This window comes from Triticum aestivum, chromosome 7A (assembly GCF_018294505.1).
Source record: "Triticum aestivum cultivar Chinese Spring chromosome 7A, IWGSC CS RefSeq v2.1, whole genome shotgun sequence".
NCBI lineage: Eukaryota > Viridiplantae > Streptophyta > Magnoliopsida > Poales > Poaceae > Triticum > Triticum aestivum.
In genome coordinates this window covers 8,162,196-8,180,516 of record NC_057812.1, presented here as the reverse complement: position 1 = coordinate 8,180,516, position 18,321 = coordinate 8,162,196, and the positions used below count along the sequence as shown (strand labels likewise).

Here is an 18,321-nt window from a genome sequence, read left to right as displayed (position 1 = left end):
TGTATGAGTAAGTAAAAGCTAATAAGAAGACAAGGCATGGACTAGTGCACACCTTGGAGATGATGACCTGGGGATCTTCCCTTCCACGTCTGAACAGATAGATGCATCTGTAGTCAATCATACCCCTTGCTAGAAGAGTGCCATATACACTGATTGAATAACCCCGGCCTGATTTGATTACTTTGACAGAAATGACACTGACGGCTGATGACACCATGTACTTCTCCAACTTAGGAATTAGATTGCAATCAAGAGGCGGCCCAAGGCCAAACTTAACTGTAAACAAAGGGCAAGAGACACAAGTCAGAGCCAGCCAACAAAGGATGCCTAGTTCATCATTCATTACATCCCTCCGTTACCATCCAGGCATCCACTAGCCACAACTAACCTCCAGCAGACAGGGACAGAAATTCTAGGGCACGACCAATCAGAACAGAGGCTCGTACTTAGGGCAAGTATAAATGGCCGTGCGTTGCAACGGGGTAATAAAGATGGACATTATTCTGTCAACAAACTTGGTCAAAATACCTGTGTGAAATTCGTATAAATTTTGTTAAAATTTTCAAGCTAAGTCGACAATGCATATACCACATCTTAATCTTGGATAAAAACAGTCAGCAGTCATTTTCCTACACATCTCTATATGTCGTCTTTCTGAGCCTTAATTTGGATGAACATCCAACCATGAACCATCCTCGTTTCAACCTCGTTTCATATTTAACTTTGAACTCTATAATGCAGCTAGTTTAAGAAATACACACTTTCAATACTACAAGGTTAGGTAAGTGACGTGTAATTTATGTGAATGATATTTTATGAAATTCAAGCAGCTAAGGATTAACAAAAAAAACTATGTCTTCTATTCTGAGCTATCATAAAAAATACACGCTAGAATCATTTAATATTGTGCACCTTCTGTATTTCTACTGAATCCCATTTGTTCATGTATGCATGCATATCGATCCAACTTCTTGCCAACAATAAAACTCGAGCAGAGGATTAGCAAGTTGTTAATCAGGTGATCAATATGCACCTTCTGTTTTTTGCTGACCATCCATTCACTCGTATATGTATGCATGCCAATCCATCCAGCTTTTCATCTACAGTCAAGTCAAACCTGAATCCTGAGTCCTGACATGCATGCATAGTGTCTCTCCTTGTGCACTGGACAGCCTCACGGGACGCTGCCAATGATGATAGTTAGAGCAACGGCAGGGCTACGATGATGATGCCAGGTGAAGCATATGTGCACCAACGTGAGATACAGAATAGCTTACCTGATCCTGAATGGTTTGTGCCGATGTCTTTTGCACATAATCCTAATTATTTTTCCTAGAAATCTACACTTGAGTTATCAAGCCTGGAGCAGTCAATGCGTGCACGCATGTAGAATTGGAACCATCGATCCTGCATGTAGAGTTGGAATCCATCATATTAACACAGAAGAGACTGCAAAGGTACTATATATATGTCCCAGACTCCCACGGAATTCTTTGCTTGGAAGACAGCAAAAGGAAGCCATGGATCATACTGGAACATTGGATTAGCAGTACGCATCGGCGCGTTGGTGACTGTGTAATTGGACAAATCAGCGACAGATAAATCATCATCTCCTATCGGCATGCAACATGATCTTTTTTCAAGAAAGCTTCTTCATCCTATAATCCTCATATCAACTAAGCGCAACAGCAGTGGCCTGCCCGGTGATAAAAATTACTCATCGGTGACCACGTGTGCATTGACTGCTTATGTGCATTTAGCACAGCTCAAGTGACCATCCGAGCCCAACGCACCAACAGGCGACCCCCCATTCTCTCGATCCAAGCAGTCAAGGTGCAGGCACGGCGCGGTTCGAGTGAACTGCAAGCCCGTGGAGGGCGTGGACATGCTGCAACAGCACCAGAGGATGACACGCCTCGACTTTTGGCTCTTTCCGGCGGTCTGACTGCTACTCTCCGTTCCCGACTTCAACGACGTTGTCTCTGGCTGCTACTCGCTGTCCCGACGCTCTCGTCATCCTTGACGTGCTCTCCACCTCCCATATGCTTGTGTTCAATCCACACGGGAGAGAACAGAGCGCCGCTCTTGGATGAGCACCAGATGGAGAGTGTCCTAGCGTCAGCTCCGCAGACGGCCGGCCTCTTTGTGCCGTCCCCGCGCTGCCTCAACCAACCGCTCCGCGGTCTTGTGCCGCCGCGCGTCGAGGAAAGCATGGCACTTGGTCAGTCGTGTGCGCTGCCATGCTTGCCCACGTCGGTTACGATCTCCATGGCATGGCGCTCCTTACATCAGCGGCCTGCAGTCGCCTACGATCGGTGCCCGCGCTCGCTTGTCGATCGATTGTGGAGATGTGGGCTATGCGTGCATTATATTGGTAGAGAGAACAGGCCCAGGGAAATATACGTCTGTATCGGCTATGTTCTACGGACTTGAGTCGACCTGTATGGGAGAACCGGAGTTTGAGGTACGAAAGAAACACACGTGACGACAGAAAATTTGGAATCAAGCATTAGATAAAGATAGATAAATCTTAGATGTCAATCTTTATGATTAACCTAGAATCAACGGATATAAAGAGGTGACGAACGAAGAACTATGAAAGACTCCGTCCTTTAATATTAGGTAAAGATAAGCTCTGGGTATACTGGCCCCTCTTGTTAAGACATGTTTTGCCATTGGTTTGCACAGGATGGCAGTCCACGAAACCTTCACTTGCATCTCCCAGGCGCCGTGACTGCAAACTTGCTCTTCAGCAGGGTATGCTAGATTGACCACGGTGCCTGCATCCTCATCATCGATGTTGCCGTCATCATCAAGGAAGCGAACATAGACGCCAATTTCATCTTCTTCATCATCCAGATCAGGGACAGCTACCAGGTTGTGAGTTAACACAATAGAGGAGCTGCTCTTTGTATCTCTACTATCATACAGAATCATCTGAGCCATTGGGTTTTTACTAGTCCCTGCACATATTTTGGCACTGAAAGGCGCTGCTCCTTTCAAAACGTTGACTTCAAGGCTAGCTGCCACTGGACTTTCAACAGGTGCAAGCACCAACTCCACTCTGCTCAGCCAACTACTCAGCACCCTTGTGATTGATTCAGGATCGTAGGGACCAACATGGAGCACTACGACACCTTTGCTAAAATCTTCGTCGCCAGCATCACCTTTCACCCTCAGATTCAACTCAAAATAAATATTATCTAACTAAACTAATCGTCGCCGTGGACCTATCAATCTTAGCATATCATCCTGCAAAATAATTCAGGATACGTTAAATAAGTCTCTATGAGTAAGTAGAGCAAGCTGTGTGGTAGGGCATGCTAACCAAACAAATCTGACTAGTCACACAAACTCCCATGAAGTAAAGCAATTAATAGACAACAGTGTAGAAATTACGCAACTAAATCTCACATGAAGTGTAACGCCCTCGATGCGGCTATATCTCCCACGTGTCGAAGCACGACTTAGAGGCATAACCGCATTGAAAGCAATGTCGCAAGTGAGGTAATCTTCACACAACCCATGTAATACATAAGGGAAAGAGATACATAGTTGGCTTACAATCGCCACTTCACACAATACATGAATAAAGCATTACATCATCCAGATACAATCAAGGTCCGACTACGGAACCAAAATAAAAGAAGACTACCCCAAATGCTACACAGATCCCCGATCGACCCCAACTGGGCTCCGCTACTGATCAACTAGAACGAAACAACACAAAGGATAAGATCTTCATCGAGCTCCTCCTTGAGCTTGGTTGCGTCACCTGCTCGGTAACATCGGCATCTGCAAACTGGTTTTGGAAGCATCTGTGAGTCACGAGGACTCAGCAATCTCGCACCCTCGCGATCAAGACTATTTAAGCTTATGGATAAGGTAAAGGTATGAGGTGGAGCTGCAGCAAGCGACTAGCATGTATGGTGGCTAACATACGCAAATGAGAGCGAAAAGAGAAGGCAAAGCACGATCGATGAACTATGATCAAGAAGTGATCCTAGAACAACCTACGTCAAGCATAACTCCAACACCGTGTTCACTTCTCGGACCCCGCCGAGAAGAGACCATCATGGTAACACACACGGTTGATGTATTTTAATTAAGGTCAACTTCAGGTTTTCTACAACCGGACATTAACAAATTCCCATCTGCCCATAACCGCGGGCACGGCTTTCAAAAGTTCAAAACCCTGCAGGGGTGTCTCAACTTAGCCCATCACAAGCTCTCACGGTCAACGAAGAATATTCCTTCTCCCAAGACAATCCGATCAGGCTCGGCATCCAGGTTACAAGACATCCTCGACAATGGTAAAACAAGTCCAGCAACACCGTCCGAATGTGCCGACAAATCCCGATAGGAGCACATATCTCGTTCTCAGGGCACACTCGGATGAGTAATCCGTACAACTAAAACCAGCCCTCGAGTTTCCCTGAGGTAGCGCTGCAAGGGGCTCTAGTTTGGACCAACACTCAGAGAAGCACTGGCCCGGGGGATTAAAATAAAGATGACCCTTGAGTCTGCAGAACCCAAGGGAAAGAAAAGACTAGGTGGCGAATGGTAAAACCAATGTTGGGCATTGCTGGAGGAGTTTTATTCAAGGCGAACTGTCAAGGGGTTCCCATTATAACCCAACCGCGTAAGGAACGCAAAATCCGGGAACATAACACCGATATGATGGAAACTAGGGCGGCAAGAGTGGAAAAAAAAACCAGGCATAAGGCCGAGCATTCCACCCCTTTACCAAGTATATAGATGCATTAATTAAATAAGAGATATTGTGATATCCCAACAAGTAAACATGTTCCAACAAGGAACAACATCTCCATGTTCCAACAAGGAACAAACTTCAATCTTTACCTGCAACTAACAACGCTATAAGAGGGGCTGAGCAAAGTGGTAACATAGCCAAACAACGGTTTGCTAGGACAAGGTGGGTTAGAGGCTTGGTTCAACAATATGGGAGGCATGATAAGCAAGTGGTAGGTATCGCAGCATAGGCATAGCAAAAGAGCGAGCATCTAGCAAGCAAAGATAGAAGTGATTTCGAGGGTATGGTCATCTTGCATGAAATCCCGCAAGGAAGAAGAACGAGTCCATGAAGAAGACAAACGGACGTAGACGAACGGGTCCTCACAAACGCGACGTTAACGGAACCAACCCAAAGAAGCAACACCGAAAATAAGCACACAACATAGTAAACAACCACGACATAAGCACGGCATGATGCACAACCAAGTATGATGCATGTCCGGTTTAATGAAGCAAGGCATGGCAAAGTGCACAAACAAAACTACAAGTTAAGTGGAGCCCAATATACAACGAGTTGCATATTGACGGAACACCACATCAATTATTTAGTTCACTCTTGTTTAGGTACCCAACAAGATTAAATGTTGATTAACATGGCAAGAGGGTGAATAAAAAGTAAACTAAACATTTAGGCATGTTTAAATGAGGCCGGAAATTACAAACAACAATTCCGGTAAAACCCTATATGCATATTATAAGGTTTGGTACTGATCTGCCCTAAACACAATTTTAGAGTTGTTAAACATGCGAAGCAAGGTCACCATGTTAAACTAGGCATTTTTCTACCCCATTTACATATAAAGTTTATTAAATTCCGAGTTACGATTATTTAGTTATGAAATAAATCATTTTAGCAAGTTATTTAAGCAAATTTAAACAAACAACATTTTAAACATTTTAAACATGGATGAAAATGACATATTATGAAACTAGATGAAAAACTAAGCATATTTCATATATAATTCATTTTAATCCGATGCACGAATTGTGAGTTATTATATGCATGTTGTGTAAGGGGTTTTCTGTAAATCTGTAAACTCCTGGACAAATAGATAAATCACTCCGCGGAGAAAAAAAACATGAGTCAGGCCAAAACTGGCCCGAACTGGGCTCTACAGGAGCAACCGAAGATGGGCTTCCTCACATTGGGCTTCACAGAGCCGGTCCCTACTGGAGAGGTTGCTCACATGGGCCAAGGCCCGTCTAGTGGAGAGGTAGGCCGGCCTTGGTAGTTGCTGGGCTTGGAGGCGGTCCGCTGGGCCTCCGGTGGTGGATCGGAGGCAGGCCGACGCAGCGGCTCGGGTCAACGCGAGCAGCTGGACTCCTCGTTCGTTTTGCAGGGGAAAACAGGGCGATGGCGCTGCTGGACAGCGGCGTGGCGGGGAACTCCGGCGGGACGATGGGGATGGAGCAGACGGATGAATCTGGCCTTGCTGGAGACCAATCTAGCCGGAGGAAGGGTCGAGCTCGGCCAACGGGAGCGGGACATGGTGCTGGGACTTGGCGGGGCGACGGCATCCTAGGACTTGGGCGGCTCGATGAAAAGGAGCAGTAGCGTGCAGGCGCGGCTCTTGCAGGGGCTCTGACGATGTTGGTAGTGGCCCGAGGAAGCGGATCCGAGCAGCAAGATCCTCGAGACCCACCGGATCGAGTCAGAGGGCGGGCAGAGGTCGCAGGCGAGGCAGAGCTCCTGCTGGATGGTGCCATGGCCGCTGCCTGAGTTCCTGGACAGAGAGAGTGGAAATGAGAGAGGAGGAGGAGCATGGGAAAGAGGAAGAATGACAGGGAGGAGGCCGGCGGTCATCTGGTGGCTGCTGGTTCGCTCGCCGGCGCGGAGGTTGGCGGTGACGCAGGGTCGAGGGGCTCCTCCCCTCGATCCAATCGAGAGCGAGGGAGCAGGGAGGAGCACGAGAGGAGCTCGGGGTAGGGGCACGCGAGAGCAGTGGCTGGAAGGCTCTCGGTGGCTTGAGGTGATAGGGGAATCGGGCGAACGGTGCTGGTTGGAGGAGGTGGACGAGGGGATCAGGGAGGATCCCGATGTGGGATTTGATTGTGGCGGCGGCGAGGAGGAATGATGGGACACACTCCCTAGAAGTTAGGGTTGGACCTACATATATACACCAGGTGGATTAGGTTAGGGGCTACCTCATCCCTACGATCGTAATCGGACGGTCGCGAATAAAATAGTTAGGGAGCCCAAATAATAAAATGATGACGTTTTGTAGATGTTTGGGGATGATCCGGACACAATGGTGGCGACAGTCCGGGTCGGGTCCGGGACAACTTTTCGGACGCGCGCGCGAGGGGGTTTGATGCACTGAGCAGAGAGGGTTTCGGACTGTGCGGTCGCATCGGACAACTCCGGAAGCGAAGAGGGGAAGGAGGATGGACTAGGTGGGCTGTGGCGAGACTGCAAGGGGGAGAAGAGAGAGAAAGGGCCCGGCATATGTTTCCGGAGACCGAAAACGTCCGACGTTCGACCGACTATAATGTCGCTATAGTTTAACGGTTGGGCTATCAAACGAACTCCGAATGCGATGAAACTTGACAGGCGGTCCATCTACACTATAATAAGACCACACGCCAACTTTCAACCCAAACTAAGAACATTTTCTGGCCACTTATAAAAATAATATTTCGGACATGCCGCGGGCGCGTGCGAGTGTGGTTGGGCTCAGAACGGACAACGGACGGAACTGGGGGAACCCGGACGGATGCATGTTTCAAAAACATGATGATGCAATATGGATGATGACATGGCAAGATGCAACATGCAAGCAAAAGACAACGCAACAACAGCGAATAACTGGAAGACACCTGGCACATCGGTCTCGGGGCGTTACAACACTCCACCACTACGAGAGGATTTCGTCCCGAGATCTAGAATGGCACCGGAGGGACAACGGAAGAGAAAGAGGAGAGGTAAAACTAAGTTGCTCCTTTGACAAACGAGTGAGACCAAAGAACCTTGAAAAAGGTAAACCATTTCGAGAAAAGAATACAACGGAGATGAACGAAGTTGAAAACACTCCGTTAGAAAAGAGGAACAAGGGAGAACAACTTCGGGCAGCACTCCGATTGAAAAGAAAAGGAATTGAATAAGAACTTGGCCAGATGAGAACATACTTGATGAAATCACAACACACTGCCTCCGAAACTATTGAATGAATGTAACAAGGGGTAAGAACGATTTCAGACAGCACTCCGGTTGAGAAGGGAGCCAAAACTTGACAGAATGGGAAGAACTTGAAAAGAGGGCATGACACTCCGGTTAAATGGATAAACCAAGAAAAGAACACGATCCTGACAAAACAAGAAGATGGGTTGAAGAGAGCAACATCACAATGCCTCCGGAAGGAATGAAAGAATGCAAAGAAAAGAACGGAGAAGAAAAACAACATGTTCTACCTCAAATGAGCTTGAAAAAGCATCTTTAGGAGAAGGTTTGAACGGAATTGTTGGAAAAACCAACAACGAAAAGAATAAGTTTTAAATGGTCTTATGGGATACATCTCAAATTATGAGGTGACAACCTGCCACTCACGGGAAAAATAATTGGATTGGTATGACCAAGGAGACGAGAACGTATTTCACCGGGAGGATAAAGAAGAACTTGGGTCCTTTATAAGCACCATAAATAGCAACAATCCTTAGGAAAGGTTTAAGGTGAAATATAACCCAAGATAACTCCAATGACGAGATTAATGAATTTAAAATATCTCATTCTTAACAACATGTGAATCATGAAACATGAACTCAAATTATCAAGAATGACATAATACCACCTCCAATGATATGGAAGAAAGAATTGCACTCCGGATAGCAAGAAGAAGAATGCTTGAGTTCCTCTGAAAAGAATCTCGATGAACACTTCGAAAAGGAAATAAATCCTTTATGAACCATCATGTAGAACCTCCATGAAGAACTCCGGTAACAGAAGGATAACGAAAAAGAAAGAGAAGATGAAAACACAAGGTGAAACCTTGCAATGATTAGATGGACCTCCGCGATGATATATTTGAGAGAGCTTGGAACTCCGGAAAAGAAAACATGAAACAATAGAAACCGAGAATTTGGTGAACCTCCGGAATAAGGAATTAATCACTTGGATGAAAGAAGAATAAGAATTACATTATGCTTATCCTTCACCAATTTAGATTGATGACAAGCAACGGATTTGGCATACTACTTATTCTCGTAGAAAAAATTAAGAGAGGTATAGCCTAAATTTGAGAAGGTCTTCGATGATCCACCGGTAGAATCGAAACAACGAATGAATTGATATGATAAAGAAGGAAGAGAAATCCTGAACGAACCACCGTAAGGATTGAAAATGAACATTGAAAAATATAAAGAAACACCGGGAAGAATTATCAAATGAACGAAGGTGCTTGAGGGAATTTAGATCCATGAGAATGAAGAGATCACGAGCTTATTAGAGAATACTTGAATGATGCGCCGGTAAGATTGGAGAATGACAACTGAAAGCTGAGAATGAATAAACCTGAACTGATCGACTCCGGATAACAAACTGAGAACACTCTTGAATTGCTCCGTAAGGATGAAAAGAATTCTCACAATCGAAAACAATTATGAGAGGATGGTATCAAGCTTGAACTACGCATCTCTGAGAGAATGGTTAAGATTTTGAGGAAAACTCTTCTTCGGTCTTCAATATCTGAGAATGACGATGAGAAACACCACCAAATTGTTGAGATCTCCGGGATTAAAATTGGAAAGGTTGAACCAACGATGAAAAGAATTATAAGATCTTGGAGACAGGCATTTGACTAATGACAATTCATTCTTACGTCAAACATCGAAAAGAATTTGAGAATAACTCCGGAAAAATAAGAAGAGTCAGGTAAGATCCTTGGAAAAGACCTGTGGGTTAGGGCTCACTGAAAAGAAACACCGTAGAACGATTAAAAAGAGAGATTGCGCTGGTTGAATTAAAAGGCTTGAATGAGATAACAACCTCGAAAGAGTTTGAACGAAAGCAGAGTGGAAGCATGAATCTTCGAGATATCTTGAGCACTCCGGAACAAATGAATAGCGAAGAGTGGATGATTATGAGGTGCACCGGCATGATAAAACTTCTGAAACGAGGAAAAGATATGATCAACACCAAAAGCTTGAATTGAATCCACCGGAGAAGAATTAGAATGGGTAAAGATGTACTTGAGGTTCCGTTAGGATCTTTATGAAAATCACCGGGTAAGAACATTGACAGAAAAGAATGGAGAGACTTCACAAAAATAAAAGGATACTTGATAAAGAAATCTTAGTCCTTGAGGAAAAAGGGTGGGTGGACGAGAAAAACAAAGGCAGCTTGGGACGAATGAAACAAACAGCGTCGAGAAGAAATGATAATTGATCTTGCTGATGGGGAGAAAGATGGGATCATCTCGAAGAGAAGCGCACCGGTTGGAAAAAGGATTGACATGACAATCTCGATTATCAAGAAGGATTAGTATTCACATAGGAGTATGAGAACACCACTTAGACAAGGGATGGAATCAACATTTGACTTCGAAGCAACTCGAATACCACAACTCAAAAACAAAACAAAGGATTGGCTTGAAAAATAAGCTAGAACAAACATATGATAGAGATTTCGTCCGAAGTTTTCGTGGTGGGGCCTACACGGGCTCGATCGTACAAAACCATCATGTACAAGGCAGTGCACATGACATACGAAGCGTCCCCGAGTCGGCATAGCCAAGGACTCTTTAAGACACAACGAGACCACTATAAAACCAACCGTGAATAGGCAGACCACTAGACGTCGAACCCCAATTTCATATCATACATCTGTCGGAAAGATATCCTAAGAGCTACTTGAATTCCCACTTATAAACTCTTGAAATTTTCCGGTTATGCAATCAGGTGTTGGGGATACAGGGGAAGCATAATATCTCACCCAAACTAACAAATCCTACATCCAGCTGTATCCATCCTTCAACACATAACCAAGAAACCTTCGGAAATCATCTACCTCAACCTTCGAAAAGCATCCGTTATACGAGTTATGGCAATACTCCCGAACTCCCGCCCCAGTACTGGGTGGCGTCGAGGCTATCTCACCAACAACTGCATAAAAGAGATTTTCGATGTCGGCGAAACTAATCTCAGGTATTCCAGAACTGCAACGATAAAATTGTGACGACAACACCTCGGAGCTCAACTCCCCGGGACACTGCCACAACCCCTAAATGACAGGAGGCACCAAGAACAATGTTCTCGTCACAAACCATCGGAACGATTCCAAGATACCCGCGTGATCCTAAATTTTTTAGTGAAATTTGAGAAGAGAAGAGTCAAAACTCTACGTCAGGATGCCTTACCAGAGCGACGAAGGGACTGGGGAGTAAAAAGAATTCCTAAACTCTTCGATATATAATTCCTAAATGACTCAAAACATTTTTCTAGACTCAACAACGCCAGCTAATTCGATCAAGCAGGGGGGCTCCTAAGGTCGGGGAAGGCTCTGATACCAACTTGTAACGCCCTCGATGCGGCTATATCTCCCACGTGTCGAAGCACGACTTAGAGGCATAACCGCATTAAAATCAATGTCGCAAGTGAGGTAATCTTCACACAACCCATGTAATACATAAGGGAAAGAGATACATAGTTGTCTTACAATCGCCACTTCACACAATACATGAATCAAGCATTACATCATCCAGATACAATCAAGGTCCGACTATAGAACCAAAATAAAAGAAGACTACCCCAAATGCTACACATATCCCCGATCGACCCCAACTGGGCTCCGCTACTGATCAACTAGAACGAAACAACACAAAGGATAAGATCTTCATCGAGCTCCTCCTTGAGCTTGGTTGCGTCACCTGCTCGGTAACATCGGCACCTGCAAACTGGTTTTGGAAGCATCTGTGAGTCACGGGGACTCAGCAATCTCGCACCCTCGCGATCAAGACTATTTAAGCTTATGGGTAAGGTAAAGGTATGAGGTGGAGCTGCAGCAAGCGACTAGCATGTATGGTGGCTAACATACGCAAATGAGAGCGAGAAGAGAAGGCAAAGCATGATCGATGAACTATGATCAAGAAGTGATCCTAGAACAACCTACGTCAAGCATAACTCCAACACCGTGTTCACTTCCCGGACCCCGCCGAGAAGAGACCATCACAGTAACACACATGGTTGATGTATTTTAATTAAGGTCAACTTCAGGTTTTCTACAACCAGACATTAACAAATTCCCATCTGCCCATAACCGCGGGCACGGCTTTCAAAAGTTCAAAACCCTGCAGGGGTGTCCCAACTTAGCCCATCACAAGCTCTCACGGTCAACGAAGGATATTCCTTCTCCGAAGACAATCCGATCAGGATCGGCATCCAGGTTACAAGACATCCTCGACAATGGTAAAACAAGTCCAGCAACACCGCCCGAATGCACCGACAAATCCCGATAGGAGCTGCACATATCTCGTTCTCAGGGCACACTCAGATGAGCAATCCGTACAACTAAAACCAGCCTTTGAGTTTCCCTGAGGTGGCGCTGCAAGGGGCTCTAGTTTGGACCAACACTCAGAGGAGCACTGGCCCCAGGGGGGGGGGGTTAAAATAAAGATGACCCTTGAGTCTGCAGAACCCAAGGAAAAGAAAAAGCTAGGTGGCGAATGGTAAAACCAATGTTGGGCATTGCTGGAGGAGTTTTATTCAAGGCGAACTGTCAAGGGGTTCCCATTATAACCCAACTGCGTAAGGAACGCAAAATCCGGGAACATAACACCGATATGACGGAAACTAGGGCGGCAAGAGTGGAACAAAACACCAGGCATAAGGCCGAGCCTTCCACCCTTTACCAAGTATATAGATGCATTAATTAAATAAGAGATATTGTGATATCCCAACAAGTAAACATGTTCCAACAAGGAACAACATCTCCATGTTCCAATAAGGAACAAACTTCAATCTTCACCTGCAACTAACAACACTATAAGAGGGGCTGAGCAAAGCGGTAACATAGCCAAACAACGGTTTGCTAGGACAAGGTGGGTTAGAGGCTTGGTTTAACAATATGGGAGGCATGATAAGCAAGTGGTAGGTATCGCAGCATAGGCATAGCAAAAGGGCGAGCATCTAGCAAGCAAAGATAGAAGTGATTTCGAGGGTATGGTCATCTTGCATGAAATCCCGCAAGGAAGAAGAACGAGTCCATGAAGAAGACAAACGGACGTAGACGAACGGGTCCTCACAAACGCGACGTTAACGGAACCAACCCAAAGAAGCAACACCGAAAATAAGCACACAACATAGTAAACAACCACGACATAAGCACGGCATGATGCACAACCAAGTATGATGCATGTCCGGTTTAATGAAGCAAGGCATGGCAAAGTGCACAAACAAAACTACAAGTTAAGTGGAGCCCAATATACAACGAGTTGCATATTGACGGAACACCACATCAATTATTTAGTTCACTCTTGTTTAGGTACCCAACAAGATTAAATGTTGATTAACATGGCAAGAGGGTGAATAAAAAGTAAACTAAACATTTAGGCATGTTTAAATGAGGCCGGAAATTACAAACAACAATTCCGGTAAAACCCTATATGCATATTATAAGGTTTGGTACTGATCTGCCCTAAACACAATTTTAGAGTTGTTAAACATGCGAAGCAAGGTCACCATGTTAAACTAGGCATTTTTCTACCCCATTTACATATAAAGTTTATTAAATTCCGAGTTACGGTTATTTAGTTATGAAATAAATCATTTTAGCAAGTTATTTAAGCAAATTTAAACAAACAACATTTTAAACATGGATGAAAATGACATATTATGAAACTAGATGAAAAACTAAGCATATTTCATATATAATTCATTTTAATCCGATGCACGAATTGTGAGTTATTATATGCATGTTGTGCAAGGGGTTTTCTGTAAATCTGTAAACTCCTGAACAAATAGATAAATCACTCCGCGGAGAAAAAAAACATGAGTCAGGCCAAAACTGGCCCGAACTGGGCTCTACAGGAGCAACCGAAGATGGGCTTCCTCACATTGGGCTTCACAGAGCCAGTCCCTACTGGAGAGGTTGCTCACATGGGCCAAGGCCCGTCTAGTGGAGAGGTAGGCCGGCCTTGGTAGTTGCTGGGCTTGGAGGCGGTCCGCTGGGCCTCAGGTGGTGGATGGGAGGCAGGCCGACGCAGCAGCTCGGGTCAACGCGAGCAGCTGGACTCCTCGTTCGTTGCAGGGGAAAACAGGGCGATGGCGCTGCTGGACAGCGGCGAGGCGGGAACTCCGGCGGGACGACGGGGATGGAGCAGACGGGTGAATCCGGCCTTGCTGGAGACCAATCTAGCCGGAGGAAGGGTCGAGCTCGGCCAACGGGAGCGGGACATGGTGCTGGGACTTGGCGGGGCGACGGGATCCTAGGACTTGGGCGGCTCGATGAAAAGGAGCAGTAGCGGACAGGCGCGGCTCCTGCAGGGGCTCCGGCGACGCTGGTAGTGGCCCGAGGAAGCGGATCCGGGCAGCAAGATCCTCGAGACCCACCGGATCGAGTCAGAGGGCAGGCAGAGGTCGCAGGCGAGGCAGAGCTCCTGCTGGATGGTGCCATGGACGCTGCCTGAGTTCCTGGACAGAGAGAGTGGAAATGAGAGAGGAGGAGGAGCACGGGAAAGAGGAAGAATGACAGGGAGGAGGCCGGCGGTCATCTGGTGGCTGCTGGTTCGCTCGCCGACGCGGAGGTTGGCGGTGAAGCAGGGTCGAGGGGCTCCTCCCCTCGATCCAATCGAGAGCGAGGGAGCAGGGAGGAGCACGAGAGGAGCTCGGGGTAGGGGCACGCGAGAGCAGTGGCTGGAAGGCTCTCGGTGGCTTGAGGTGATAGGGGAATCGGGCGAACGGTGCTGGTTGGAGGAGGTGGACGAGGGGATCAGGGAGGATCCCGATGTGGGATTTGATTGTGGCGGCGGCGAGGAGGAATGATGGGACAGACTCCCTAGAAGTTAGGGTTGGACCTATATATATACACCAGGTGGATTAGGTTAGGGGCTACCTCATCCCTACGATCGTAATCGGACGGTCGTGAATAAAATAGTTAGGGAGCCCAAATAAGAAATCGATGACGTTTTGTAGATGTTTGGGGATGATCCGGACACAACGGTGGCGACAGTCCGGGTCGGGTCCTGGACAACTTTTCGGACGCGCGCGCAAGGGGGTTTGATGCACTGAGCAGAGAGGGTTTCGGACCGTGCGGTCGCATCGGACAACTCCGGAAGCGAAGAGGGCAAGGAGGATGGACTAGGTGAGCTGTGGCAAGACTGCGAGGGGGAGAAGAGAGAGAGAGAGGGCCCGGCATCTGTTTCCGGAGACCGAAAACGTCCGATGTTAGACCGACTATAATGTCGCTATAGTTTAACGGTTGGGTTATCAAACGAACTCCGAATGCGATGAAACTTGACAGGCGGTCCATCTACACTATAATAAGACCACACGCCAACTTTCAACCCAAACCGAGAACATTTTCTGGCCACTTATAAAAATAATATTTCGGACATGCCGCGGGCGCGTGCGAGTGTGGTTGGGCTCAGAAGGGACAATGGACGGAACTGGGGGAACCCGGACGGATGCATGTTTTGAAAACATGATGATGCAATACGGATGATAACATGGCAAGATGCAACGCGCAAGCAAAAGACAACGCAACAACAGCGAATAACTGGAAGACACTTGGCGCATCGGTCTCGGGGCGTTACATGAAGCTGAAAGGCAACAAGTATTGAACAAGTGAAAATAACTAAATGGGAAAAATCTAATTGATATATGAAAATGCACCAAATTTGATGAAATAGTACTGTCTACTATGGAACTACATTGACAAAACATAGCTTTGACATCATGCAAAACAGCATGCTGTGAAAGATAGCTACATCATGAGATAAACAGTAAGCTACAATATCTACATCAAGAAGAGAAGTAAGCTGTAATAGCTATCAATGTTTACTATCAAAATGGTAACTCACAAACCATCTTTGCAAACATAAGTGTATCCAATATGATGTTAAGCTTCTGACTTAGTGGTAATTGCAACCAAGAATGAGAAGAAACGTTTGTCAGTAAACACGGAAACATAATATTGGCAGAGCAGGATCTGTTCTTACAGGGAAACAGGTACATATACAAGAAATGCCCAAAGGTACAGACAGGACATCGTACAGACAGGACATTGGTGTAACTACTCACTAGTGCACCAGCGATCATATAATATTGTGGTGAAATTCAGTATACACCTTTTATAGTACACATCAGATTCAGCATACAATAGTTTGATTTGATTAGTATATACGAGTAAGTCAAAGCCCGGCCTCCTCCTCCTCCTCCTCCTCCTCCTTCTCCTCCTCCTCTCTCCTCGCCGCCGCCGCACTCGCTGGCAGGCAAAGCCCGGCCGGCCGCAGTGGCGGCGGGGCCTCCTCTCCTTCCCGAACGGTTGTGGGTGGCGCGGGACGACCTCGCCGATCGGGGACGCGGTGCTTCGTGGGGCACGGCGGCGCAGGTGGCTGCTGCCCCAGCGTGGTGGGCTACGTGTAGTGGTCGTCCGGGTTGTGCCCGTTGTGGCAGAGGCGGCGGTGCGGGCTTGGCGGCGGCGGAGGCCCAAATCGATTTGGATCTGGGGGCTCTCCTCTGGCTGGCGGCGCGGGGGCTGGCCACGACCGGGCATGGTCGTGGCGCTGGGCGTGGACCGCAGTGGCACGCGGCCAGCTGCTGCAGGCGGCTGCTTCCGGTGCTGCGGTGGTCCTCGGTGGATTTGGGCTGCCACGGTGTGGTGGGAGCCCAGAGTGGTGGCATGGGTCGGCTCATGGCGGCGGTGTTGCGTCGGCATGGTTCAACTCATGATGGTGTACAGGTCATGGCGCAGCGGCGGCTGTGCTCTCCGGCGCCGGTTTGTCTGCGTGCGGCCCATGGGGATGCTGTTGGTCTCTCTCGTGGATGCAGGTTGTGGCCGGTCCAGCTCCTCGCGCTGTTGAGCGGGTGGCCGGTTTGGGCCAGGTGCTGATCCAAGCTGGGAGTCCGGGTTGGTTGTCAGGGGTGACGTTTGGAGAGGTGGTAGGGGTACCGGACGTTGACGTAGTCCGCTCTCGTCTCGCCTCTTCTCCGACCTGGTTGCTCCCTGATCGATTTGGCCATTCCTGTCGCTGGCGGCTCTGTCGGTGGTCGGAGCTTGCCGGTCGGCTCATCGCCTACAACCATGGAGGACCTTTCAAGCATCTTGTTTCTTGGGCGGTGGCCCAGGTGGTGGGAGCCGCGGTGCTCATGGGCTGAGGCCGCGACTCAGGTGTGGGCGGCTAGCCGCCATGGCCGCGTGGGCGGTGTGGTGGTAGGCGTTTCGTCGTCCTAACGAAGGCGGGGTATGCTTACCAGGGTGAAAACCCTTCTGGTTTAGGCCAGACCGGCGGAGGCGGCGTCTGTGGGCGTCGTCATCTTCCTGAAGTCTCTGTTGTGGTTGCTCCCTCCCTTCGTCGTGCTCCGGATGAAAATCCGATCTCTGGATCGGGCGGTGGCGGCGCTACAGTGTCGTGCCCTGCCTGAAGGCACCGTCTTGGTGTGCACGGTGTCGACGATTCTCAACTTCACCTCTTCGTGATCTCATCGGAAGGGCGCCGGCGGCTCCGTAGTGATGCTTACTGTCTTCTTTTGTTGTCTACGTCGAGTCTATCGGTGTGGCGTTGTTGTAGCCCTTTGGGACCTATGTATCTGGCCCTGGGAGAGTGTGGTTCTCGTCTTGTGTGTTGTGGTTTGTATCGTCTTGTGTGTTGTGGTTTATATCGGATCTGTTTGTTGGTGGTTGGTGCTTTATATAAAAAGCGGGGCAAAAGTCTTTTTCGGTAAGTCAAAGCTAAGGAAACAAGGAGACTAGTGCACACCTTGGAGTTGATTATCTGGGGATCTTCCCTTCCGTTCTTGAACAGAGAGACACATCTGTAGTCAATTGTATCCCTTGCAAGAACAGTGACATATACGCTGACTGGTTAACCCCGATCGGATTCGATTACTTTGACGGAAATGAAATTGACGGCTTGAGACACCATGTACTTCTCTAACTTGGGAATTATTAGATTGCTACAAAGCGGCGGCCCAAGGCCAAACTTGGCTGTAAATCAAGGGCAAGAGACACAAGTCAGAGCCAGCCAACAAAATATGAGTAGTCTATCGTCGCAATATAGTAGATACACCAAGGGAAGAGACCACACTCATCAGTCTCTGCATGTTCAGTCAATCAATCAATACCCAGACTATACTAATGAAACAACTGCAAGCGTACTCACACTCTCTATCGAGGTCGAAGTCCCCTATATTGAAGCTCCAGAAGTGGGTATGGACCCAAAGATTCTTCCAGGGATCCAACTCGGTGAAGCTTTTGACGCACGCAATGTGCAGCTCCTGCAGCTCGGCCTTTGTCTTGAGGTCAACCACACCATCGTCATCGCTGTCCCACATTGGGATCTCAGGCTCCTCAGCAGGGTG

General features: G+C 47.4%; 1 pseudogene; it reads right to left on the bottom strand.

Annotated features, from left to right (window-relative positions):
• Positions 1 to 1,828: 1,828 nt before the first annotated feature.
• On the bottom strand, positions 1,829 to 18,294 carry LOC123152749 (uncharacterized; annotated as a pseudogene).
• Positions 18,295 to 18,321: the final 27 nt, after the last annotated feature.